This window comes from Dendrobates tinctorius, unplaced genomic scaffold (genome assembly GCF_039654945.1).
Source record: "Dendrobates tinctorius isolate UK_male_01 unplaced genomic scaffold, ASM3965494v1 ptg000105l, whole genome shotgun sequence".
Lineage (NCBI taxonomy): Eukaryota > Metazoa > Chordata > Amphibia > Anura > Dendrobatidae > Dendrobates > Dendrobates tinctorius.
In genome coordinates, this window is record NW_027361773.1 from 13,192,698 (window position 1) to 13,218,128 (window position 25,431).

At 46.1% G+C, this 25,431-nt stretch overlaps 1 long non-coding RNA gene across 1 annotated transcript; it reads left to right on the forward strand.

Annotated features, from left to right (window-relative positions):
- The first annotated feature begins 5,049 nt into the window (after positions 1-5,049).
- LOC141100519 (uncharacterized) lies at positions 5,050-16,760 on the forward strand. Its single transcript, XR_012234711.1, has 3 exons — positions 5,050-5,185; positions 15,488-15,662; positions 16,180-16,760. It is a non-coding gene; the product is annotated as an uncharacterized lncRNA (long non-coding RNA).
- Positions 16,761-25,431: the final 8,671 nt, after the last annotated feature.

Genomic DNA, 25,431 nt, shown 5'->3' on the forward strand with positions numbered 1-25,431 from the left:
AATGGTGGATATCATCCAAAACCTGCAACCCAAGTTGCCTTCCTTTTACCTCATCCCAAAACTTCACAAGGATCGTAAACACCCTCATGGCAGGCCAATTGTTTCAGGGAATGGGGGATTATGTGAAGTAGATGCCATTTTCATCCACCACTACCTCAAACCCCTAGTGTCTACATACCCATTATACATAGAAGACACCACTGCGGCCTTACAAAGATTGAATCATCTCTGCCTGGATGACCATATGATCATGGTTACGGCAGATGTGGAAGCCTTACATACTTCCATCAAACACAAGTATGGCCTCAGGGCCACGAGATGGTATCTCGCGGCCAGCAACTTGGAGCCGGCTCTTGTAGAGCTGATCCTGATTGTTTTGGAATTTGTCCTGCATCAAAACATCTTTACATTCAACAAGCGCACCTACCTTCAGTTACAAAGAACAGCTATGAGTGCCTCCTGTGCCCCCTCGTATGCCAATTTTTTCTTGGGGGCATGAGAGAGGAACATCTTCCAGGATGATTCCATCCAGGAAATAAATCAGGTGCAGGGGTGGATGCGGTACATCCATGATATTTGGTTTGTGTAGGAGGGAACAGTTCCCGACTTGCAGACATTGATAGGCAAATTGAATGACAATATCCTCAACGTTAGATTTTCTTACCAGTTTGGTAGAGATCTCAATTTTCTGGACTTGAAAATAGGATTTTCCCCGAAAGGTAGAATCACCACGAATCTACAACAACTAATTCCCTCCTACAAGCCACATCATTGCACGCCACTGCCACCATTAGAAGCATCCCGGTAGGCCAATTCTTGAGAACAAAAGAATCTGTTCTGAGGATGTTCTCTTCGAAGAACAGGCCGCAAATTTCGCACAGAGATTCAAGGACAGGGGCTATAATAAACAGTCTATCTGCCATGGCTACAGGAGAGCCAAAAAAGCCCCCAGAGATAGTTTTATCTATCCCTCTGACAGGAAACTACAAACTGATGGACAGTTACGCTTTATTTCCACCTTCAATATCCAGTGGAATGTGCTCAAGAAGATTTGGGGTAAGCACCGGAACATCCTCATGACGGACGCTACTCTCCAGAAAGTCATTCCATCTTTTCCATTGGTGGTAGCAAGACTAAGCCAGAATTTGAAAGATCTATTGGTCCACAACCACTATAACCCCACTTTAGGCTGAATGGTAAAATCATCACAGCAAGGATTTTTTCCGTGTAGCCTTTACGGCTTCCTAAATTTGAAAAAAGGATCATATTTCCTGAATTTTGATGGTTCTAAAAAATATGAAATTAGAAAACATCTAACGTGCTCATCTTGAGTAGTGCTCTATTACACCCAATGTCCCTGTTACTTGATTTATATCGGACTTATGACTCGGGAACTTAAGGTAAGGGTGACGGAACATGTCAGGCATATAGAAAAGGTCCAAACAGTGGAAGATGGGTCACTCCTGAAAACCCTACGACAACATTTTAAAGCCTGTCATAATTATAACCCGAAAGGACTCACTATCATGGATATCAACCAAATTGACCTGGGTATAAGGGGGGAGACTTAGCAAGGTTCTGGACCAGTGCAAAAGTAGATAGATCTATAGATTAGGTGCTTTGACTTTGGTTTTAGTTCCTTTTTGTAGTTATATTTTGGGGGGTATTGGGTTGTTTTGAGGTTTTAATTTTTCTTATATCTGTTTTAATCTATGGCCTCTTACATTCTTCATAGGATGTATTCTCTCTGTCCCTCCCTTTCTGGCTGGTCGCCACTTGAGGAGATCCGGTTCCCACCATGACTCTCTCCGCAAGATGGAGATAAATGTGAATGAAATAGGAGTTCAAAGGCCACAACTCTTCACCTTGTAAATCATGCGATGGAAAAATGCTGAAACAACATATGGAAAAACAACAATAGCCATTGGTGAAGGAATACATGTGACTCCTGATGAACATACTTTATTTGGTTTCAACCCTCAAGAAATGAAAGACTATTTATACCGGTTGGTCCTCTACACCTTACATCTGGACCTTGTTCCCAGGACTTTGGCCAAATACCTGTCCAGCTGTTATCTCTCCACCTGGCCCCCCCTTTCCTAGCCCCCTTCTCCTTCCCCCATGAACTAATTTTTTCACATTGGAGACATCATCCTTTGATAATTTCATGGAAATATTTTATGGACTCCCCTCTTGGATCACCTTTTTTCACTTTGGTGGCATTTGTCCTGGACAATTTTTATGTATTGCTCCACCCCTTCCCTCTTTCCACTGTTCCGATGGACCATGAATCGTTCCCCCCATTCCTTCCTCTCCTCTCCCCGATCCCTACTGAACGTCTTCATTTTACCGTATGGAAAATACGAACCAGTGGCGGATTATAATGAGGTCAATTTGGGCAGTTGCCCCGGGCCCAGTGGGGTTAAGGGGCCCACAGCCTAGGCCAGTAAATTGCCCCATTATAATCCACCACCGCGCAGGGCCGGATTATAGGCAGGGCAGGTGGGGCTTCAGCCCCGGGGCCCCCACCACAAGAGCTTCTAAGGGGGCCCCCACCACATTCCTGCTGGCTGCTGCAATGGCACTCCATCTTCTCCCCACCTAAAAGTGAGTGACCGTGGGGGCGGCATTATGTGCTCTGCTACCAGCAGCATCTACAAGTAGCGTGAACGCTGATGCTGCTGGTAGCGTGCAAAGGCTTGTGATGAGCTCCCAGGAGGTAAGGTGTCAGGGCCCCGATCATGTGACCCCTGTCTCCTCCCCTCCTGTGACCTCATCACAAATCCTGTGCGCACAGCACAGAGCACTGAGAGCAGCCATGTATGTGGAGTGCGGCTCTGCGGGTGGAGGTCGGTGCCGGAGGCTCCATTATTCTCTATGTGGAGTGCGGCTCTGCGGGTGGAGGTCGGTGCCGGAGGCTCCATTATTCTCTATGTGGAGTGCGGCTCTGCGGGTGGAGGTCGGTGCTGGAGGCCCCTTTATTCTCTATGTGGAGTGCGGCTCTGCGGGTGGAGGTCGGTGCTGGAGGCTCCATTATTCTCTATGTGGAGTGCGGCTCTGCGGGTGGAGGTCGGTGCTGGAGGCTCCATTATTCTCTATGTGGAGTGCGGCTCTGCGGGTGGAGGTCGGTGCTGGAGGCTCCATTATTCTCTATGTGGAGTGCGGCTCTGCGGGTGGAGGTCGGTGCTGGAGGCTCCATTATTCTCTATGTGGAGTGCGGCTCTGCGGGTGGAGGTCGGTGCTGGAGGCTCCATTATTCTCTATGTGGAGTGCGGCTCTGCGGGTGGAGGTCGGTGCTGGAGGCTCCATTATTCTCTATGTGGAGTGCGGCTCTGCGGGTGGAGGTCGGTGCTGGAGGCTCCATTATTCTCTATGTGGAGTGTGGCTCTGCGGGTGGAGGTCGGTGCCGGAGGCTCCATTATTCTCTATGTGGAGTGCGGCTCTGCGGGTGGAGGTCGGTGCCGGAGGCTCCATTATTCTCTATGTGGAGTGCGGCTCTGCGGGTGGAGGTCGGTGCTGGAGGCCCCATTATTCTCTATGTGGAGTGTGGCTCTGCGGGTGGAGGTCGGTGCTGGAGGCCCCATTATTCTCTATGTGGAGTGCGGCTCTGCGGGTGGAGGTCGGTGCCGGAGGCTCCATTATTCTCTAGGTGGAGTGTGGCTCTGCCGGTGGAGGTCGGTGCTGGAGGCTCCATTATTCTCTATGTGGAGTGTGGCTCTGCGGGTGGAGATCGGTGCTGGAGGCTCCATTATTCTCTATGTGAAGTGTGGCTCTGCGGGTGGAGGTAGGTGCTGGAGGCTCCATTATTCTCTATGTGGAGTGCGGCTCTGCGGGTGGAGGTCGGTGCTGGAGGCTCCATTATTCTCTATGTGGAGTGCGGCTCTGCGGGTGGAGGTCAGTGCTGGAGGCCCCATTATTCTCTATGTGGAGTGGGGCTCTGCGGGTGGAGGTCGGTGCTGGAGGCTCCATTATTCTCTATGTGGAGTGCGGCTCTGCGGGTGGAGGTCGGTGCCGGAGGCTCCATTATTCTCTATGTGGAGTGCGGCTCTGCGGGTGGAGGTCGGTGCTGGAGGCTCCATTATTCTCTATGTGGAGTGCGGCTCTGCGGGTGGAGGTCGGTGCTGGAGGCCCCATTATTCTCTATGTGGAGTGTGGCTCTGCGGGTGGAGGTCAGTGCTGGAGGCCCCATTATTCTCTATGTAGAGTGTGGCTCTACGATTCGTGACCCCCGTCACGTGACGAGGGGGGCCCACAGAGTCTGAACTGCCCCGGGCCCTGGCTACCCTTAATCCACTCCTGATACGAACGCACCATTAATAAAAGCACTTTAATTGCATTTTTATTTCTGGTGCCAGGTATCTCTATAAGAGTCACTCTCTGAGTACCCTGCACACTGCACACCTCTCTAGATAATTCTGTATATATATATTGGTGGACACCATCTCCTGACAGGTGTTCCATGGTCAAAATTTAAAGATTTGTGTTTTCAGCTTCACCAGCACTTCTAATAACTAGCAGTGTATTCATATTCACCCACAAAGCCTAACAGTCCTCACTTGTGGGATTCCTCACTGCTAGCAGTCCTTCTTAGATGTGTAAGTATTGAGCAATATATCCATTGAAACCACTTTAACTGACACTTACATGGCACCTTAGTTGACACTTGTTGCTTGTTTATTTTAATTTTTCATTCCCATTTTTATTTTAATTTCAATAAGCGGCACCAATTCCCACGATGCTTATACACAGCTTGCGGAACCTTTCGGTTCCCTGCTATCTCATTCACTCTACTATACACATACCTCGTAGAGTCACTCCTCCTCCCCGATCACCCCAGATTTTCTGATACCTCTCTGTGCATGTTCCTGCTTCTGACCCCTTCCAACTTCCGGAAGTACTTTACCATGTGACCACGGTGAGTTTCACCGTGGTCACTCTGAGTACGATTCAGGGGAAGTCCCATTAGCCATAGGGGGTGGAGCTTGGATATTATGTGCCACCAATGAGCGTCCTCAGCAAAGATCAAATTGAGGCCAGATATGTAATACGTGCCGTTCCCTCAGGGTATTTAATGTGCACACTCACCCACAACCTGACATGACCCCAGAAGAAGCGAGCAGTGAAACTGCACCCATTGGGTGTGAGGGTTACACAGCTAGCAGCACCTGTCCCCCTGATCATCCTGGTAGGTAATCTCAGATTATATATTCTACTACAATTGTGACTATAGTTCTGGTGTTTATAAAAACAGGTTCCATATGGCATTCCTTTGAGTGACTCCCCCTGGTTTCCTCTGACTACTGGGCAGAAATCTTCCATGGGATTACACCCACAGACAGGGTATGATTAGGATTTTTTTTTAAAAGGGAGCCTTATTAAGGCTAGTTTCACACTAGCATTTTGGAGCGCAGCGACGGCCTGCGAACGGCCGCCGCTAAGCTACACCCCCTGCCGCGCCCCCGCCGGTAGCTCCGCCCACCGGCGCATGACGCTGCATGCGCCCTGCGTCCCCTATCTTTATCACAGGGGGCGCAGGCCGTGCGCAGTATGCGTTTGGCGGCGCATGCGCCTTTTTGACGGTGCGCCGACACAACCAAAATGCAGCAGGTTGCGTTTGGCGCAGGTCGGCGCACCATCAAAAGGACGCATGCGCCGCCAAACGCATACTGCGCACGGCCTGCACCCCCTGTGATAAAGATAGGGGACGCAGGGCGCATGCAGCGTCATGCGCCGGTGGGCGGAGCTACCGGCGGGGGCGCGGCAGGGGGCGGGGCTTAGCGGCGGCCGTGCGCAGGCCGTCGCTGCGCTCCAAAACGCTAGTGTGAAACTAGCCTAATAAAGTCTATATCTGGATATATTCCACTGTTAGGGACGGCGGAACGCACTGCCTAGAGGACCTGCTCCGAGCACAAGAGACGCATGCCTGAATGTATTCTTTCGTGTCCCGATCCATGTGCGGCCACCAATAAAACCTTGCCAGGAGTTCTGTGGTCCGCTTATTGCCAAAGTGACCACCTACCCTGGACGCGTGTGCCCACGCGAGAACCTCCGGCCCCAGGCGAGGAGGGACAAAGGTCTTGCCCGGCGGCACTGACTCAAGAGCAACCGGGGCCACGGTCCTCAGACTCTTAGTGGGGACGATTAGCCGAGGCTCAGCCTCCTCCTCCTCCGCCGAGACCACCGAATGAGAGAGAGCATCAGCACGGACGCTCTTCTCACCGGACAGATAGTGCAAGGTGAAGCGGGAGAAGAAGGGCGACCACCTAGCTTGACGAGAGTTCAAGTGCTGGGCCGTTTGTATATAGACCAAGTTTTTAAGGTTAGTGTACACCTGAAAGGGGAACCGGGCTCCCTCCAGGAGATGTCTCCACTCGGTAAAGGCCAATTTCATTGCCAGCAACTCCCTGTCCCCGATGGAGTAGTTTTTCTCCACCGGTGAGAAGGTCTTAGAGAAGAAGAAGCAGGGGTGCTTCCGACCTTCTGGAAAAGGACTGCTCCTGCACCAACGGATGAGGCATCCACCTCTAGGATAAAAGGTTTATCCACACCGGGACGGTGTAGAATAGGAGCGCCAGCAAAATGGGTTTTCAGAGACGAGAAGGCCATGGAGACCTGTTTTGACCAAACCTTGGGATTAGCTCCTTTTTTGGTGAGGGCCACCAAAGGAACTACCAGTGTGGAGAAGTGGGGAATGAACTGACGGTAGTAATTAACGAACCCCAAAAAGCGCTGCACCGCTTTAAGAGAATGGGGCTCCTGCCAGTCCATTACCGCCTGCAGTTTGGCAGGATCCATAGCCAAGCCCTGGGCCGAGATGATATAGCCCAGGAACGGCAAGGACTCCTGCTCAAATTGGCACTTCTCCAACTTGGCGAAGAGAGAATTCGCCCGCAATCGGTCGAAGACCTTGCAGATGTCTCTCCGGTGAGTGGCCAAATCTGGAGAAAAGATGAGGATATTATCCAGATAGACCACCACTAAGGTGGAGAGCATATCGCGAAAGACGTCGTTTACGAAGTCTTGGAAGACAGCAAACGCATTACAGAGTCCTAAGGGCATGACCAGGTACTCATAGTGGTGGCCATCCCTGGTATTAAAGGCTGTCTTCCACTCGTCACCTTTGCATATGCGGATCAGGTTGTACGCCCCCCGTAGATCCAACTTAGTGAAGATCCGGGCCCCTCGCAACCTGTCAAACAACTCAGAGATCAAAGGAAGAGGATATTTGTTTTTTACTGTAATGACATTGAGACCTCTGTAGTCAATGCAGGGACACAGCTTTCCACTCTTCTTCTGCACGAAAAAGAACCCTGCACCAGCTAGCGACACCGACTTTCTGATAAACCCTCTTGCCTGGTTCTCCCGGATATATTGTGACATGGCCTCCGTCTCCGGGAGAGAGAGAGGATACACGTGGCCTCTAGGAGGTTCTGCGCCTGGCAAAACGTCTATCGGACAGTCGTAAGGGTGGTGCGGCGGAAGCATCTCTGCTGATTTTTTGGAGAAGACGTCCGTGTACTGCTGGTAGTGTCTGGGAAGCGCAGAGAGATCACTTCCGGGCACTTCCGTGGAGGCTACTTGAACGCTGCCCCTCATGCACCTTCCCTCACAGTCCTTGCTCCAACCCAGTATACTCCCTGAAGACCACTCTATATGAGGGGAATGGCTACGGAGCCACGGAACTCCGAGAAGCACCTGGTCGATGCCCTGTGGCATGTGGCATAATGAGCAGGGACAACGTCTCGTGGTGAGATGGTGGGACTGAGAGCCCAAGGGGTGCTGTCTGGTGGTAATCTGGGATGGTAAGGCCAAACTGTTGACCACCCTGACGGTCACAGGGTGGGGCAGTAGCACCAGCAGGATTGCGTGCTTTTGGGCGAGGGCCGAGGACATGAAGTTTAGCACCGCTAGCTAACATCCTTCGGAATACCGGTTTGGGGGAAAAAGGTTCCATATCAGATAGACCCCCCCCCCCACTACCATTGTACGTGATCGTTTTTTCGACCGCTGCGGGCACCTGTTAGCCGGGTGACCAAACTGTCGACACTGGTAACAGCGTGCGAAGCTTCGCACCGGGCTAGACTTGGGACCGGTGCGAGACACCTCCATGGGTTCAAGAGGTTCAGAGAAGGTGGTAGCCAACCTAACCTTCTGTCTGTATTGAGCTCGCTCCAGCCCGCGCTCAGTATAATGGAGATCAATGCGGGTGGAGATAGCAATCAGCTCCTCCAGAGTTACCGGAACCTCCCTGGTAGCTAGAGCATCTTTGACATGCTCCGCCAAACCCCTCCAGAACACAGGGACGAGTGTCTTATCAGGCCACTCCAGCTCGGAAGCCAGTGTCTGGAAACGGACGGCATAATGGCTGACCGAGAGGGACCCCTGTGTTAAAGCTAATAGCTGGAGGGAGGTGTCGTGAGTGACCAGTGGTCCCAAAAAGACGTGCTTTAGGGACATTAGAAGCGGAGCAGCACTCAGAACCACGGGGTCATCATGCTCCCACAGTGGTGTGGCCCATTTTAATGCCCTGACCAACAGGAGGAAGACAATAAACCCCACCTTAGCCCGCTCTGTAGGGAATCGTGCGGCCAGTGACTCAAGCTGGATAGAGCACTGGCTCACGAAACCCCTACAGGTGGCGCTGTCACCCGAAAACTTGTCGGGTAACGGGAGACGGGATAATGTCGGCGCAGGCATAGATGTGGGCATACGAGAGACAGCCTCTGCAACTGCCTGAACAGTAGTATTCGCAGCTGAGGTGGGACTCTCGAGAGTCGCCAACCTGCCCTCCAGCTGCCAAATGTACTGCAGTAGCTGCTGCTTGTCCGCCATCACTAGCCAGACCCTGGCGCTAGTATAATGTTAGGGACGGCGGAACGCACTAAATAATAAATAATAGAAAGTGCGTTCACCGCCCGGGGTCCACCGTGCAGAGGTGTTACACTGCTGCTATGTAATGGCAGACGCACAATATGGTGGTATTGCGCACGCGAGTTGAACATTACCCGGAGTGCGCTGGGCGGACTCTGTTAATTCACAGAGACGCCAAGACGTTAAACACAAATGCTAAGCCTGTTGAACTCACAGGTCTCAGCAAAATGCATGCATAGTATATGGTCACAGGACTCGGGCCAAAGACACAGGGTCAGCATCCTTCTTGACCTACCGTGCAACCGCGGATGCCAATAAGTACTGCTGACTGCAGCGAGGTGACAGACACTGCCGCAAGACGACAATGCCCGGTAGCAGGCAGACTGTCGGACGCTAGTACCGTGGATGATATGCACTGTGGCCTGTAGCTTGCCACTGACTGGCGCTGACTCTATCACTAGTTCCCTATCCACATATGTAATATCAAAGGGAGGGGAATCTTAATGAGTCATTTGCAAGTCCATGCATCCGTCATCATTCACACAGGTAGCAACTAGAGTCTATACTAGAGCATGGCCGAGCGGCCATGCAAACCTTTTATAGCCAGGACCTTCCGGAAGCTTCCAGATCCCTGAGATGGACCAATCTGGAGAAGGACCTGTGCATGTGACTCCCGATCTCCAATGGGAGATCGTCTTGTGAGCATGCTCAGTGGAGCGACGGAAGGACTTAGCCTCAGGAACAGCTTGCTGATGAGCAGCCTGCATTGCTATTGCTTGCCCAGAGGTGGCAGCAACAAACAGAGCTGGTCTGAGCAGAGCGTTGGGAACAACAGAACTGCTGAGCAGGCTCCTCTGCGGTCAATGGAGAATGGGAGACCGCTGAATGTGAGGCTCTGGATCCCTGCTGTGAAGTTGCAGGAAACCGACGTCTAACATTCCACCTCCAGTATCACACCAATAGCTGACACATATTGGTGTCACAAACGTGGTTTGTGGAACCACTGTGCCATGGACCGGAGAGCCTGGAGAGGTGTGACTAAGCGAGAACCTGACTATTCACTATAGCCTCTGATGGTGAGGTTATATTTGGATCCCAATGAACGCCTGGTGCCACTCCAGGACAGACCAATGGACGTGCAGTAGCTGGACCCAGAGGACAGACTGGATGGAGCAGCAGGCAGAGTGTGAATCAGAGTGCAGCAAGTAGGGTTTGCATCAGAGTGCAACAGGCAGGATCTGCAACACAGTGCAGCAGGCAGAGTCTGCACCAGAGTGCAGCAGGCAGGATTTGCACAAGAGTGGAGAGGGCAGGATTTACACAAGGGTGCACAGCCAGAATTTGCACAAGATTGTAGCAGGTAGGTATGCGACCTTACACAACACAGACTGCAAACAGGAAGTTTGCACAGGCACCTCCCCAGTGGGGAGGAAGCAATATATACATAATGCCCCACAGCTATAGGCTGTGGAGGAAATAGCAAGTGCATGCGCTGACCCTTTAAGAGGGCTGGAGTGCATGCACGCATTCCCTAAGGACATGGCTAGAGGGCCGACAGGAAGCATGCAGAGCATGGGGAACAGAAGAACTGACCAGAGCACGGGTGCATGAGTTGACACGCTGGAGACCTCTGGTATGGTGCTATCATTATATCATTACCCCCCTTTTATACCCCCTCTTCTTCAGGCCTTCGAGGAAGTTCCGGAGGATAATCAGATCGTGGAGGTTTCCCTTAGGCTCCCAGGACCTCTCTTCAGGGCCAAATCCCTTTCAGTCAACAAGGAAGAAGGTCTTGCCTCTCACGTTCTTCATGGCCAAGATGTTCTCCACTTCAAAAACATCATCCGAGCAGTTGGCATGAGCATGGTACTGGGGTCCTTGAAGAAGGGATTCAGGATGATCAGCTTCAGCAGAGATATAGTGGGGAAAAAAGTATTTAGTCAGCCACTAATTGTGCAAGTTCGCCCACTTAAAAAGATGAGACAGGCCTGTAATTGACATCATAGGTAGGCCACAACTATGAGAGTCAAAATGAGAAAACAAATCCTGGAAACCATCTGCAGGGACTTTGAAAACTTAGGCAAGAAAGTGAAAGAACTGGGAGCGCAGGTGGTCTTCTCTTCCATCCTCCCAGTGGAAGGCCATGGAACAAGGAGGTGGAATAAGATTCTGCAGGTGAACAACTGGCTACGTCGATGGTGCCGTCAGCAACGATTTGGATTTCTGGATCACGGAGTGAATTACCTATACGATGGACTACTTGCTAGAGATGGGTGCACCTTGCGAAGACTGGAAAACATGTATTTGGAAGTCGCCTTGCTACACTTGTAAGGAGAGCTTTAAACTAGAACAACATGGGAAGGGAAGCAAAAGACCAGAAAAAGCCATACACCTGACAAATGCTATTGAGAACTCTGCTATTAGAAGTGGAAAGGAAGAACAAAGACAAAAGAATCTAATTAATAAAAATATTGGAGAAAGAGAAACCAATCACAAACTAAAATGTTTCTATACTAATGCACAAAGCATGGGCAACAAACAAGGAGAATTGGAACTACTAACACAGGAAAAGAAATATGATGTCATTGGAATCACTGAAACTTGGTGGGACAATACTGTACAGAAAGAGAATTGGAGGGATCCAATGGCTGGATATCCTTAAAGACAAAAATGTCCAGGAAGGATGGGAAATCTTGAAAAATGAAATTCTCAAAGCACAATTGTTAACAATTCCGAAAAGAGGGAAGAATAGGAAGCATTTAAGGAAACCAGGATGGATGAACACAGAACTTAAGCACATGCTAAAAAGGAAGAAAAAAATGTTTATAAAATGGAAAGAGGGAGGCATATCTAAAGAAGAATATAATGCTGTCTGCAGAACCTGCAGGGAACAAATCAGATTACTAAAGCTGACAATGAATTGAGGCTTGCAAGAGATGTCAAAAGCAATAATAAAGGATTTGGGGGATATGTCAAAAGTAAAAGAAAAGTCAAAGATGCTATAGGATTTTTACAGGATGAAAATGATGAAATGGTAAGACAGGATGTTGAGAAGGCCGAACTTTTAAATTCCTATTTTGCATCTGTTTTCTCTCAGAAAGGAAATGTAACATCAACTGTTACCAGAGCACTGTCCTATTAAGGGAAAAGAAGAATCCAGGATATCTATAAACAGAAAGATAGTGAGGAAACACTTAGCTAACCTAAATGAATTCAAGTCTCCAGGTCCAGATGAATTACACCCCAGAGTACTGAAGGAGATAGCAGAGGAAATTTTTGAACCCCTCTCCATAATCTTTGAAAATTCTTGGAGAACAGGAGAAGTCCCAGAAGACTGGAGAAGAGCAAATGTTGTTCCTATCTTCAAAAAGGGGAAGAAGGTGGACCCAGGCAACTATAGGCCGGTGAGTCTGACTTCTATACCAGGAAAAATCTTTGAACAAATTATTAAACAACATGTATGTCAGTACCTGAATAAGAATGAAGTGATTAAACAGAGTCAGCATGGGTTTGTAACTAATAAGTCATGTCAGACTAACTTATTTTCCTTCTATGACAGAATCACTGATTGGGTTGATCAAGGAAATGCTGTAGATATAGTATATCTTGACTTCAGCAAAGCTTTTGACAAAGTATCTCATACAAGCCTTATTGAATAAATGACTAAGTATGGAATGGACAAGGCAACTGTTAGGTGGATTCATAACTGGCTTAGTGATCGGACCCAAAGAGTGGTCGTAAATGGCTGCACATCCAGTTGGAAGAATGTCTCAAGTGGGGTACCACAGGGCTCTGTCCTGGGCCCTGCATTGTTCAACATCTTTATCAACGATTTAGATGAAGGAATTGAGGGTAAACTGATTAAATTTGCTGATGACACAAAGCTAGGAGGGATAGATAATACTAGAGAAGAGAGAGAGGATTCAAAAAGATATAAATAAACTGGAGCAGTGGGCAGCAACTAACAGAACGGTTTTTAACAGGGAAAAATGCAAAGTACTACATCTGGGCAATAAAAATGAAAAAGCATATACAAAATGGGAGGAATAGGGCTAAGCAACAGCACATGTGAAAAAGACTTGGGTATAATAATAGATCACAGACTGAATATGAGTCAACAGTGTGATGCAGCGGCAAAAAAGGCAAATGCAATTCTAGGATGTATTAACAGAAGCATACAGTCTAGATCACGTGAAGTCATTATTTCCCTCTACTCCTCTTTGGTCAGACCTCATCTGGAATATTGTGTCCAGTTTTGGGCACCACATTTTAAAAAAGACATTAAACAAACTGGAGCAAGTTCAGAAAAGAGCGACCAGAATGGTGACCGGTCTGCAAACCCTGTCTTATGAGGAAAGGTTGCAGGATTTGGGAATGTTTAGTTTGCAAAAGAGAAGACTGAGAGGAGACTTAATAGCTGTCTACAAATATCTAAATGGCTGTCACCTTGTAGAAGGATCATCTTTATTCTCATTTGCACAAGGAAAGACTAGAAGCAATGGGATGAAACTGAATGGGAGGAGACACAGATTAGATATTAGAAAAAACTTTTTGACAGTTAGAGTGATCAATGAGTGGAACAGGCTGCCATGAGAAGTGGTGAGTTCTCCTTCAATGGAAGTCTTCAAACAGAGGCTGGACAGACATCTGACTGGGATGATTTAGCGAATCCTGCTTTGAGCGGGGGTTGGACCAGATGGCCCAGGAGGTCCCTTCCAACTCTACGATTCTATGATCCATAAAATCACCTTGTCTGATTTGGCAAGATTTATCTTTCAAATTATGGTGAAAAATAAGTATTTAGTCACCTAAAAACATGCAAGTTTTCTGGCTCGCACAGACCTGTAACTTCTTCTTTAAGAGGCTCCTCTGTCCTCCACTCATTACCTGTAGTAGTGGCACCTGTTTGAAATAATTATCAGTATAAAAACACCTGCCCATAACCTGAAACAATCACATTCCAAACTTTACTACGGTGAAGACCAAAGAGCTGTCGAAGGACACCAGAAACAAAATTGTAGCCATCCACCAGACTGGGAAGACTGAATCTGCAATAGGCAAGCAGCCTGGTGTGATGAAATCAACTGTGGGAGCAATAATAAAAAAATGGAAGGCGTACAAGACCACTGATAATCTCCTCAATCTGGGGCTCCACGCAAGAGCTCACCCCATGGGGTCAAAATGATCACAAGGGCAGCACGGGCAGCACGGTGGCTCAGTGGTTAGCGCTGCAGCCTTGCAGCGCTGGGGTCCTGGGTTCGAATCCCACCAAGGACAACATCTGCAAGGAGTTTGTATGTTCTCCCCGTGTTTGCGTGGGTTTCCTCCGGGTACTCCGGTTTCCTCCCACACTCCAAAGACATACTGATAGGGAATTTAGATTGTGAGCCCCATCGGGGACAGTGATGATAATGTGTGCAAACCGTAAAGTGCTGCGGAATATGTTAGCGCTATATAAAAATAAAGATTATTAAAGATTATTATCACAAGAACGGTGAGCAAAAATCCCAGAACCACATGGGGAGACCTAGTGAATGACCTGCATAGAGCTGGGACACCGTAACAAAGGCTACCATCAGTAACACAATTAGATCCTCCAGTGCCAGACATGTCCCTCTGATTAAGCTGGTATATGTACGGGCACGTCTGAAGTTTGCTAGAGAGCATTTGTATTATCCAGAAGAGTATTGGGAGAATGTCATATGGTCTGATGAAACCAAAGTAGAACTGTTTGGTAGAAACAAAGCTCGTCGTGTTTGGAGGAGACAGAATGTTGAGTTGCAGCCAAAGAACACCATACCTACTGTGAAACATGGGGGTGACAACATCATGCTTTGGGGCTGTTTCTTTGTAAAGGGACCAGGACAACTGATCCTTGTACATGAAAAATTTTGGGGTCCAAGTATCATGAGATTATGAGTGCAGTGGCTTCGCAAGAAGAATATGATGGTTCTGGAGTGGCCTAGCCAGTCTCCAGATCTCAACCCCATAGAAAACCTTGAGAGGGATTTGAAAGTCTGTGTTGTCCAGCGACAGGCCCAAAACATCATTGCTCTAGAGGAGATCTGCATGGAGGAAAAGGTCATCATACCACCAGCAGTGTGTGCCAATCTTGTGAAGACTTACAGAAAATGTTTGACCTCTGTCATTGCCAATGAAGGATGTATAACAAAATATTGAGATGAACTTTTGACGTTGGCCAAATACTTATTTTCCACCATAATTTGAATAATCTTGCCAAATCAGACAAGGTGATTTGTTTTCTCATTTTGACTCTCATAGTTGTGGTCTACCTATGATGTCAATTACAGGCCTCTCTCATCTTTTTAAGTGGGAGAACTTGCACAATTGGTGGCTGACTAAATACTTTTTTCCTCCCTGTACTATGACAGCAGCTAAAAAGTTTATGCATCATGTGAGAGAAGTAAGTGAAATTTGTAGAGGTGTTAAGCTTATATAAAAGAAGCAAATTGTAATTGGTCATTTAGGCCATCTGGTTTAATGTTTTTCATACGATAGATCCATCTATCCTCTTTTTGTAAGATTGTTCGATCCCAGTCTCTCGTCTACTGTTTGGTTTAATCACTTTAATTACTGAGAATTTTATACTTTCCAGATTCCTTCATTTTTTCCCTCACATGGTTGGAAATCCATGTATCCCGGGCACAGATTTGCTCCCTCACCCTCCTCCGCAGTTCCCACTTTGTCTTACCTACCCAATCTTTGGAGCAAGTACATTGGCAGAGCTATACCACCCCTGTTGTTCTACAGTTCACAAAATGTCTACACTGGTATGTGATAAATAGCATACTTTCTGTTTTAGAGTGAAATAGTATACTTTCTTTGATAGCTGAGTAAATAGTAGATTGTGGTGTACACAGCATGAGAACTCCTCTATGACAAGGCAGCTGTTGTCATTGTAATATATGAGTTGCCATAAGCATTAGTTTTGTCTTTTACCACAATTGATAAATGGGAGATTTATTGTGCTGAAATTGGGTAAAAACTGACTTTATTGGCAGTGGGATTGAGTGCAATATTTACATTTATTACTAGACTTTTGATATGAAATCATTGAATCCCATTACATTATCTACATATGGCAGAATTATTCTCCTTTTAATCCAACACTAATATTGATGTTCAATAAACCATACACCTGTTCACCAGCTTAAGGGACACACAAGACAGATGGTGGTATAATCATGTTCTATAAGGATACTAGTCCAGCATATATACTGTATATGTTTAACTGTGTACTTATTGTCGCTCATTCCCTTTTTTCCTTTCCTTTCTTCCCCCTTTCAGTGCCTTACAGGTTAATTAGGGCGAGTTGATGTTCGAGCGGGGGCTCCACTGCGCAGGGGAAGAGTGCCAACCTCTACAGCAAGGCAAGGACGCGCCAGATTGTATATAGGGTATTTGCGGTTTTCCTTCCATTTGGTTTGGTCTACTTAATAGAGGACGAAATGCAAAATGTAGAACTACATGAGACATATGAAACGATTTCTGTGTTGCCAGTGTTGGGAGTAGGTCTGTATCTCACCTGAACTTACTGACTGAATGGTTACTTATCAACATAGTTATTTTTCAAATATCTGTATCCTATCTTTTGGAGTTGAATACTACCTGGTATCATTGAGATATGCTCTCACTTAGGTTCCACACTAGGGACTCGTAGGGAAAAATAGAGTGAGCCATGTATGAGCCACAGCGCAGGTGTAGTGTGCCAACCTCCACAGCCAGGTAGGGATAGGATAGACTCCGCACTAGGGAGCATATTTATCCCTATATTACCCCAGCTGAGTGAAGCAGTTTAAGCCTTAACTAATTATCATGGAAATCTTTTTTCATTTTAATATATGAAATAAAAGTGATGTTTAATAAAATATGTGTGATTAGTGTTAAGTCAGTGATAAAGACTGGCCTATCACTTCAATTCATCAACTTAACTTGTTCTCTCCTTTTAAATTTTACTCAGAACCTGGTCCCTCCTTTTCAACTGTGTCCACTGTGCACCCCATAGCACTTGACAACTGTATCCAGACAGAAACTAGCTGGGGACTGGATCATGCAGCTAATTGAAAATGCCCAATTTATTATAAAAATATTTAGAATTGAGAGTCCTCAGTGGTTGATACCTTTTAATTTACCTTTGGCTAACTGAAAAGATGGTAACTAGAGATGAGCGACTTTGCCTTTTTTAGGGTCAAGTCGGGTTTCATGAAACCCGACTTTCTCAAAAGTCGTGTCGAACGAAATTGGCAGATTATCGGGAAAAGTCGGAGGTCCGACTGAAGCACGAAACCCAATGCAAGTCAATGGGGAAGCAAAGTTGGCAGGGAGTGGAGAACAGTAAACACACCTACATGCTGGACCGCTTTTTTAAAGTGCATGAAAACTCTCTCTCTCCCCGGACGCTGGACATGTCATCTCGTTGCCCACAGTGTACTTCCTTGCTCAGTGGCTGAAAAAAGTCATGTGCAAGCATTCTGGGAAATCCGACTTTGGCGCTTGTTTTGCCGACCGCATGGCCGACTTCACGCTGTGGTCGGGTTTCGTTCGGCAAAACCCGACTTTGCCATAAGTCGGCGACTTATGAATCTGGCCGACTTGTTTCGCTCAACTCTCATGGTAACACATTGCAAGCTTTCAAGGCTACTCAAGTCTCTTCATCAGGTCTAATCCAAAAAGATGCTCCATAAATAAATATGCCTCATATGCTGCTGCTATAAAAAAAAAATGACATACTCACCTCTCGTTGCTGGAGGCCAGGTGCCGGTGACCTGAGCAGGCGGGGACAGAGGCGCGCTATGTGGGACAGGTGCCAGTGTCGCCGCTGGCTCAGGCCCCCGGCACTGGCGATATTCACCCCCGTTCCATCACTGCGCGCCCTCTGACCTGAACGTCACAGTCAGAGGACGTGGAGGACAGAGCGGCGCCCGGCGGTGGAACGGGGACAGGTGAATATTGTACTGCGTCCCGTCCTCCCCATCATACTCACCCCTTCCCGGCTCACGGTCTCTGAGTAGGGAAGTGGACTGAACTATGGACCTGTCTGCAGCAGGAAGGTGAATGCAAGATGTGCAGTAAATGAACTTGACGAGAACTGGTGTATAAATGTGGGGAGAAAGCTAGAATCAGTGAAAGATGGTAAAGTACTGGGTTTTGACCACTAGGGGGAGACCAAGAACAGCAGGAAAAGGAGCCGGTGCAGTACTAAGGTTTGGCCACAAGATGGAGGCAGAGAGCAGTGAGAAAAGGGCTTAACAGCAGCTTAAGGCTAGGAAACTGCATAGTCATGGTGAGCGGAGTTACAGGGGCTCTAGAGGGGAATTCCCAGGGAGGGGAATAAAAAGGAAGAGAGAGTTCCAGAAGGAAGCCAGTCCAGCAGGAGGATTTCAGCAGAGGAGGAGACTGAAGGAGGAAGAGACAGAGAGAGGAAGAACTCCGGGAGGGACTGGAAGGAGAAACAGTCAGGGGGGTGGCCCTGACAGGAGAGCCGCAGGAAAGAGGAAGCCCGGGGTACCAGACGGACGGACTCGGACAGGCGAAGCGCTGTGGTGGTAGGCCTAAGGCAGCCACAGCGATAGAACGAGGGATGTCTATTTAGGAAAGAGAAGAAGGTTAAAGGTACGTGGGCCTGTGTGTACAGAAGCTGTTGTGCTGCTGTGGTCATCGGGAGGACGGCCAATAAAGAGGACCTGTTGAACATGCATGTGTTTCTGTCCCCAGTCTGTTCGCAGCGAAAAAGAGACCACCCCCCAGTCTGCCCACATACCTACATCTGCAGCCCCCCTACTCCTTCCATGGTGTCAGCGGCAGCTCTTCCAGGTTTCAGCGGTCACGTGGTACCGCTAATTAAAGTCATGAATATGCGCATATTCATTACTTTAATGAACGGTACCACGTGACCACTGAATACAGGCGCTGAGACCATGAAAGAAGCAGGGGAGTTGCAGAGACCGCGTCAGGAGGGGGTGAGTATGATCTCTGACACTCGTGCTCCCCCTCCCCTACTGACCCACAGTATATGAATCGTGTATAAGCCGAGAGGGGGACTTTCAGCCCCCAAAAAATGGGCTGAAAATCTCAGCTTATACATGAGTATATACGGTATATAGTTTCCTTTTTTATTATGTATATTACATACCGTCCTCTCTAGTTATATATGGTGCCGTCCCTTATTGTATACAATAGCTTCTTCTGCTGTTATGTACAGTGCTGTCTCTTACATAGTGTATTCTTGTTAATTTTGTTATTCACAGCGCCCTCTCTTTTTAGATATAAAATGACTGCTGATGGAGGAGCCGGTGACCAGACGACCAGTCCATCAGCTCCTCCATCATAAAAGAAGCTTTCCCATGCTCAATCAGCAGTCATTGCATTATACAGCTAACAAGACAGGACAGTATGTAATAAAAAAACAGGGCTCTATATAATCCAATATGTAAGGGATGGTACAGTATATAATAAGAGAGGGCACTGTATAATAAGAGATGGTAATATACATAATAAAGGAGACTATGTAATATATACATGTATGTGTGTGTGGTCATATATATATTTATAATATATGTAGCTTTGTCGCCATAAAAGGAAGGAGGCCCAGACACATTTCTTGCACAGGGACCCCAAGCTGTCAGTGTCCGCCCCGTGTTCATGGGATGTAGATCCAGACCCATTGCTGTCCATTTCAGAACTCTCCAGCACTTTGCTTCCATCTATTTATGGGTGCTTCTTGAAGTATGTTTGGGGTCATTGTCCTGCTGGAAGGCCCATGACCTAGGAGGCAAACCCAGCTTTCTGACACTAGGCACTACATTATGACCATAAATGCTTTGGTAATCTTCAGATTTCATGATGACTTGCACACAGTCAAGGCACAGATTACCAGAAGCAGCAGAACAACCCCAAAACATCTCTGAACCTCAACCATATTTGACTCTAGGTACTGTGTTCTTTTCTTTGTAGGCCTCATTTCATTTCAGTAATCAGTAGAATGCTTTTTCTCTTCTGTCCACAAGACTCTCATCCAGAAGGATTTTGGCTTACTTACATACATTTTGGCAAACTGCAGTCTAGCTTTTTTATGTCTCTGTGTTAACAGTGGGTGCCTCATGGCCTCCTGCCATATCATTTAATTTAAATGTCAACGGATGGTTTGTACTGACTCTGATGCACCCTGAGCCTTTAGGACAGCTTAAATTTCTTTGGAACTTGACTGAGGCTGCTTATCAACCATGAGGACATACCTGTGTTGCAACCTTTCATCAATTTTTCTTTGCTGTCCATGTCCAGGGAGATTTGCTACAATGTCATAGCAAACTTCTTGATCATGTTGCACATCGTGGACAAAGGAACATCAAGATCTCTAGAGATTAACTTGTAACCTTGAGATTGGTGATATTTTTCAACAATTTTGGATGTCGAGTCCTCAGTTCTCTTCTCCTCTTTCTGTTCTCCATACTTAGACACACACAGATGCATAATGCAAAGTTTGAGTTAACTTCTCCCCTTTTTATCTGGCTTCAGGTGTGATTTCATATTGCTCACACCCGTTACTTGCCACAGTTGAGTTTGAACTAGCATCAATTGCTTGAAGAAAAGTTATTTACCCACTATTTTAGAAAGGTTCTAACAATTTTTGTCTGACCCATCATTGCTGTTTTCTATGAAATTATGTCCAATTTGCCTTTTTTTCTCTGTTTTATTGTATTGTTCCAATACACATATAGGAAATAAACATGTATATAATAAAATGTGTAATTGCAATAACTTTTTGGGAGAAATACTTCGTTTTCTGGAAGAATTTAAAGGGTGCCAACACTTTAGGCCATGACTGTAAATACAATTGTTATTATTATTATTAGGATTATCAGTTGTTCTATAGCTGTTTCCCAGGTTAATGGGTGATATTTTGTATACAAAAGTTAGACTGGTTTCTTTGCTTGTTATGATTCATAATATATTCTCTAAGTTTCCAAATATCCAGCCTCTAACATCAGAATTGAGATTTTATATTCTAGTCAGTTGTGCTGAAAGTGCAGGTCACATCTGAAGTACTATATTTTCCTTCAAATCTGAATGTTTCCATGGTAGCACTTTCTGTAGGGGCTTTCTTTAAAATCTCCACCTAAAGTGATCTTTTTAAGGATAAGCAGGTTTAAAGGTTTTAACTAGAGACATTGCAACTGGCATATTTTATTTTACTAGTTAAAAGCACAATCTACTTTTGTTTTTCCAATATAAATTAACAGATACTGTATCTGTTCATTCATGTTCACTGGAATTGGATTTTTTTACATTTATTACCTGTAAAATCTTCTAGATTATAAGAAATAGGTTGTAATATATATTTTAAACAATTGCCTCACCTTTTAATTGCATCTATACTTGTATGGTATGAAGATATACAATGTTGGAAGTCCAAACTGAAATTTGCCTTTGCACATTGGGGAGCAGATGTCAAATTATCTATGACTTACAAATCGATACACCATATTTTTTGGACTATAAAATGCACCAGACCATAAGACGCAAACCAAATTTAAACAAGGAAATAGGAATAAAAATAATTTTTAACCTCTCATCAGGATCAGGCATGTCAGGAATCACAGGTGTGTCTTATATTCCAAACCAGGGTGAAGGAGGCGGTGATGGAGTGGGGTCACAGGATCCAGAAGCAGGGTCATGTTTGTGTCATTTGACAGCAAGAGTGGGGCAATGCTGTGGGTTCTGGGCTGGGAGGAGGGGGTGTCCCGATGGAGCGAGGCAGGAGTGGAGTCTCCACTGTGCACATTGAACTCCCGGTGGTCTTCAGTAAAATGGCGCCAGAGGCGGGACACATGAACAGATTGAGATCTCATCCTGTCATTGAGCGGAGATCTAAATCTGCACATACGCGGACAACTAGTGCCATTTTAATGAAACCCACTGTGAGGTCAATGTGCGCAGCGGGTTCTACGCTTCTGATTCCTACCACTGGGATGCCCCCTCCTCCCAACCCAGGGCTCGCAACTTTGCCCCACTCCAGACTCCGTCGGTTTGCTGCAGCAGCGACCCTGCTCCTGCCTTTTGTGACCCCTGCTCACACACCGCCGCCACACCCCACCCGGTAAGCTACATTGGGACTTGAAGACACCCCCATTTTCCTCCAAAAATTTTTAAAATATGGTAATGCTTGGTGCTAAAGGGTTGCTACATCCCAACTCACAAAGATATTATACAGCACCGTGCAAAAAATAATTTTTCATATACTATACATATATTTTCTGATTTTGTATTATTAAGAAATTTGAAGAGAGCTGCAAAGATCCCATTTAATATTAGCAACATTGCTGCTATAGAAAATGATACAATTGTGACAAAGGCTATCCAGAATAACATACTCTGCACAAATGGGCTAAACTATTATGAAAACAATAAGTATTGATCTTAAATTCTCATATTGTTTTGTAGAGGATTCATTCAGTGTATTTTTGAAGTTTCCTTAACATGCCTCATTGTTCTAGTCTCTAAGAAAAACATAATTATACAAAAATGTGGAACAAAGCTGGAAGGATTTATAGGTCTTCAAATACCTTCAGGCTTTCAGGCAAAAGGTTCATGATTAACTTGCAAAGACTAGACACTAAGGAGAATTTTATAAATGCATCTAAAGATAATGTTAACTGCTGAAACTTCAAAAATAAAATTTATAAAAAATGGATGAGCAGACCTGTGGATGTTCGGGTTCGTCGGGTTTGGCCAAACTAGAGTTAAAAGTTTGGTTCGGTATATGAACCTGAACCAAACTGAAGTCAATGGGAACTTCAATGCTATAAAATGGCTGCAAAATGGTCATAGTATGGGCTAAGGGGCTGAAAAAGGAAGCAAATGGGAGAAAGAGCAGAACAATTGCCCTGCAAACAAATTTGGATAGGGAAATGACTTAAAATAGCATAGAATAAAAAAAGAATCTTTACCCAGGAGGCGAAGGTCCAAATGGAGGAAGAGGTTGAGGTAGAAATGGTGGTGTAGGTGGAAGAGGCATAGGAGGAGGAGGTATCCAACACTGTTGTGTTTTATTTTGTTTTTTTGGGGGGGGACACACTGAAAACAGGTAGTGTAATAATCTACTGGCAACTCTCTCTCTCTGTATATAGGCCGTGTAATACTTTACACTTTTTTGGATTGAAAACAATGTGGAGAGCATCAAAAAGAGGATGTGGCGGTGTTGCTGATGGTGGTGAAGGTGCTACAGGGAGAGAGAGGCCGTAGTCGAACTGTGTCTGCTTCGCGCCCAAATGAAACACCTTCCTCTGATGGAAGCAGGCGACAGGATGTTTAATATATTTTCATAGGCCTGAGTCCCACTGGATGAATGGTGGTTGAGAGTACGTTCAGTTCCTTCGCTTTGTCTTCTACCCGGTCCCCTTGTGAGATGGTAATGAATAGATACTGTTGCAGTATTGGACTCTGGCCAAAATTATCACTTTTTCCTCCTAAACAGACTTTATTGCAGACCTCATGGTGTTTTTTTCAGTTTGAGCTGAGAGCAGACTGGAGTAGGACAATCGACTGCTATCCTGGGAGCTCACAGTTCGCTGTGTTACAGAAACTGTCCAAAGTACTAGAGAAACGTGTATCTGTTTCCTTGACTCCTGTTAGAAAGAAAGAGTTACTTTAGGGAGATGACTACGGTTGGATGCAGAGTTGGATCCCCCAAATCATCAGCTGTGACGTGTAGGACTCCTGCTAGCCTATAAGGCTAAAACTACCCTTCAGGTGACAAGTCCAGGATCCACTCCTCGGACTCCCAGCTAAATGGCTGTATGGATGATTAGCCATCCTCATCAATTACTAGTTTACGGCCGTAAGCCCTGAGCTCAGTCCTTACCACAGGGATCCTGGTGAGAGCATGCATGCAGATTTAGAGAGAGTTTGGCGCCAAACGTAGATTATCAGCTAGAGACATTGGTTGCCAGTGGAACTGTATAACCAGAGATAAATAGTCACCTCATTAGGGGAAACTTGTATACATATAGCCTAGCAGAATTGTAATCTTACAGAATTGTTGAGTTTGTGAATCTCTGCACTGAACCACTCCAGGGACGGCCTCTTTCACCCATCTAATTACATCTTTGCCCTTGGTTAATTACCGCATTAGACAGAACCACAGGGCAGGCAAATTATAGTGTATACGAAAGAACTTCCTGGGCCTATGGGTTGTGCAGCGCAGGGGCGTAGCTGACCCGGGCTAGGTGTATGTGAAATTTATCTTTATTTCTTGCATTGTCGGGGTAATTCAGGTTTCAGATTCCGTTGTTAGAAAAAAGTAGTTTCTTGACAAATTGTTTGGTTGTGTTCTTTGTCATCGGCCCCCTGTATTCTGGGAGAGAGCACCCCGGTACACGGTCTACAACTTGGCGTAATTGGCAGGATACAGTAATTGCCATGGACAGGAACATAGAGTGAAATGATCCCTTATTGCGAGTGGCCTGGCTCAGGTGCCGAATCCGCCTGCAACTTGGTTCCAGCGGGGTACGTTTCGGCCAGGACACTATTGCAGCATTTGTCAAAGTATGATGGTAGAAACATGACATTGCAAAACTGGACAGAAAGGGTGCAGAGCGTTTTTAAAATGTGCAACTTGGTTCCTGAGTTGTGAGCAGAAATAGCACTGAATACCCTAGAAGGTGATGCCAGAATGACAGTGATGGGACTGTCTGAAAGCGACACCATAGACAAAATACTTACGCTGCTGGAAGGAATTCACGGGGGGGCGTGCCAAAGTGACTCAACTGCGAAGTTTCTTTTTCAACTGGCTGCAGCGGGAAGGCGAGACTCTAATGCAATACTCCAATGCCTTGCAAGAAACATTGAATAAAGTACAGCTTCTGGATCCCGAGAATATGGGAGCTTTACGGGAGGTGGATAGGCTGTTGCGCGATCAGTTCATAGCTGGGTTAGCCACCATATTCCTACAGGACTAGTTGCAAGAGATGAACCGGATGACAGCTGACCTGACGTTTTACAATGTCTACCATGTTGCAGTAGAGAGGGAGGAGGAGTCCATGCCTGCGGTTGAAAAAGTAATGAGTACATACCAATTATTTATGCTATGTTGTGGGAGTAAAGGGAGAAATGTAGAAACACCTAAATAAGAAATTTACAAAAACGGCCAGGGTATAGATGGTTAAAAATATAAAGTTTATTCAATAAATTAAAAAAATATATAAAACAGTATGTAAAACAGTTGAAAGAAGGCACCGCAGGTAAACAGCAGGAAGGTGGGTCCACCCAGATAGTATATAAAAAGTACTCAAACAATTGTTACCCTGCAGATATAAGATCCCAATGCACACACACAAATTTCAAGAAGAGCAGTCAGATTTAAAGTGCAACAATTGCTACTATTTGACAAAAAGGGTAAAATACCACATAATGCGAACAGTATATAGCAACAGTCATACAATGTATTTATACAGAACTGGCAGCTGCACATCAGTATTAAAGTGCAATAATAAAAGGCAAAGTTGCCATGTAACAAAATGCTGTGAATAAAATGCAGGGTTG